Below are 3,055 nucleotides of genomic sequence, written 5' to 3'. Positions count from 1 at the left end.
TTATCCTGGGCTAGAAGGATCAATATCAGAGGTGACATTGGTGTGAGGTTGAACGGGCAGTTATTGGAGAAGAAATTCTTTTAAGGTTGTGGTGGACTTTGTGCAAGGCTGTGGCTGTGCAGAGTCCATTTATGACAGTTCTTGCTATCAGGAATTTATGTGTTAGACCCTCCTTCACGGCCTTCCCCAGCTTCATTGATTAGGATTTTAACACAAGTGGTTCCATTTTGATTCTAATACATTTCACAAGCTCTTTCTAACACTACTTTTGAAAGAGATGACTCTGACAGTTTGCATAGAACAGGGTTAATTCCACAGCCACACCACATTTTGATCAAATAACTTCATCCCCTTCACTTTAACGGCCAACTGCTTCCCCAGATGAGTCTACACACAACACAGCGGAGGGTCCTGAGCAAATGGGGAGAGAAGGAAGCCCCATCACCCTCTCCCACGTGGCTGCAGGAGCCACAGTCTGAGCCCCACCTGTGCTCCAAGAAAATGCCTTGAGGCCTGGAATGTAGACCATGGAGACCATCTGTTTCTTTTCCAGGAAGCAGGAAAAGCAGATAAAAAAGGGAGAAGAAACACTGCAAAGGAAGGACATGGAGTGGGAGCAAAAGGAGCCCCAGGTCGTGCTGATGCGATTGGGTTTAGCGTCAGGAGAAGGGTCAGAGGTGAAACCTGTGAGGTTCTACACGACACCGAACCTGGCCCAGCCTCTCTACTGTCTGAGGCCAAAATTCCTAACGACTGTTCTAGTCCGGGAATCTCCCTGAGGTTTCCGTCCTGGGTCTGATTGGAGAAGACTCACCAGGCACCACTGAGCTTCCTCAGGACTCTGATGCTGGTGACCATAGTTGAGGACTTTTCATCTCTGTGTCATCTGCATTTGCTGCATGTGAAAATAGGTCCACATGTTAAAATGATCTTTTAAAAAATATATAGAGATGACATTAGGAAACACAGAATTCTAAACTCAGAGAGGTTCACTAGAGAAACTGTCAGAAGAAGATGAAGACCCACATCCTGACAGGACATCAGCCTCCATCTGCACCTGCCTCTGGGGCTGACTCTGATCAGTGGCTCCTGAGCGCCCCCTGCCGCTGATGCCCCCCAGCGTTCCTGCAGGAGGTTTGTGTCCGGGCTCACACGGGCCTCCCCGCACTGTGTCACTCGCACAGTAATACACGGCCGTGTCCTCGGCTCTCAGGCTGCTCATCTGCAGATACAGCGAGTTCTTGGCGTTGTCTCTGGAGATGGTGAATCGGCCCTTCACGGAGTCTGCGTAGTATGTGCTACCTCCATTAGGATCAATTTCGCCAACCCACTCCAGCCCCTTCCCTGGAGCCTGGCTGACTCAGCTCATCCAGTAGCTGCTGAAGGTGAATCCAGAGGCCGCACAGGAGAGTCTCAGTGACCCCCCAGGCTGGACCAAGCCTCTGCCAGACTCCACCAGCTGCACCTCACACTGGACACCTGCAAACACAGAGACATCCTGGTGAGAAACTGCCGCACATACCCACTGTTCTTCTCACTCATGTCCACACACACTCAGTCTCTCTAGTTTTCCATGAATCACCTTCTAAAATTGCAACAAGGAAAACCCAGCTCAGCCCACACTCCATGCTGAGTCCTCTGTGTTCAGTGCTGATCAGCAGGTGGAAATGCCTTGGAACCCCAGGGCTAAGGCTCCTGTCTCAGAGCTGCAGGGTCAGGGCTGGGCTGGTTTTCATCAGTAGAGGGAGGGCCCTATTTGCATGTCTCCTACTATATAGCAAGCTCTAGTGTGGGACGCTTGAGGGGGAGGCTGTTCCCAGAGAAGATGACAGTGCCCTGCAGGAGTTTGCTGACAATGATGGTATTCGGAACATATGCTGACTCATTATGAAATTGTGCTGTGATAAACGCTTTGCCCTGATCACCCTATCTAATGTTTAGATATTTCTGTAAAATTATGGTCTGTAGGATTCAGTATTTTCTCCATTTACACATGTGAAAGCCAACCCACACATGGAGGGGTTCTGTATGCATCTTGGAGGTCATGTCTGGGATGAGTGGACCCCGGTATCTGGCCCTGTGCTCCTCATCACTGGCTCTGCCTGCTCCCCAAACCAACTCCAGGACAAAGCTGGATGTTTCTAGTGTGGTTTTCAGAACCAGTTTCTGTGATAAGAGCATGTGTGATGTTGTTCTACTCCAGCACTCTCTTGAAAATATGAGGAGCACTAGGGTCCAGGCACATTAATTTTCAAGTAGCTGTGACATTTAACATATTTTTTCTATCTTTCTATTACTCCTTCCTTGTCTAAGTTTCCATTGGTTTTCTTGTAATACATTTTATGAGTCTTAATTGAAAGATAATAAATTTTACATATTTAAAATGTACAATGAATAAACATGATGTATCTGCCAGCACTATCAAGAAAATGGACAAGTGAATTCTTCTCCACATTTCCTCTTGCTCTGCTATATTCCTGCTCCTTTCCCTTCCCTTCCTCCACCATTTCCCCAGGCAACTACTAATCTTTATTATATTACTTTAGACATTTTTATTTACCAAAATGTATAAAAATGAAAGAACACACTATATATCCTTATTTGTTTGGCATTTATTTATTATACATGATGGGTAGTATTCCAGCAAACAAATTTACCGTAATTTGTTTTTCTACTAAGCAGCTTAACAATATTAACATTCTTTTATTACTCTGGCACTTAACAAAAGAAAAATCTGCAAGTCACCTTTGAAATGTACCTAGATGAGGAATATATTTTACTGTTTTTGTTTTTACAACAACAACATCAACAATAATAGATAAACACAGAAAAAGGAATTTTCCTAATTGAAAAAATACTTTAAATACTGGAAGTTTTAAGATAAACACCAAGTCTGAAATCTACGGAGAGGCAAGTTCCTGTAGAGAATAACAAAGCCGGGGTGTGAGCTGAACTGGGGCAGAGTCCGGAATATAAAATGTAGCTATTACAAGATAAAAACACACATATATTGGGTTACTCAAAGTCAAGTGTAGTAAACATGTTGTAGTGTGAA

At 44.9% G+C, this 3,055-nt stretch overlaps 1 pseudogene; it reads right to left on the bottom strand.

Moving 5' to 3' along the window:
* Positions 1–1,045: 1,045 nt before the first annotated feature.
* LOC116548151 lies at positions 1,046–2,186 on the bottom strand (annotated as a pseudogene).
* Positions 2,187–3,055: the final 869 nt, after the last annotated feature.

This window comes from Sapajus apella, unplaced genomic scaffold (genome assembly GCF_009761245.1).
Source record: "Sapajus apella isolate SASKATOON/1434 unplaced genomic scaffold, GSC_monkey_1.0 scaffold7463, whole genome shotgun sequence".
NCBI classification, from domain to species: domain Eukaryota; kingdom Metazoa; phylum Chordata; class Mammalia; order Primates; family Cebidae; genus Sapajus; species Sapajus apella.
The sequence above is the reverse complement of the archived record's forward strand: the minus strand, read 5'-3'. Positions and strand labels throughout refer to the sequence as shown.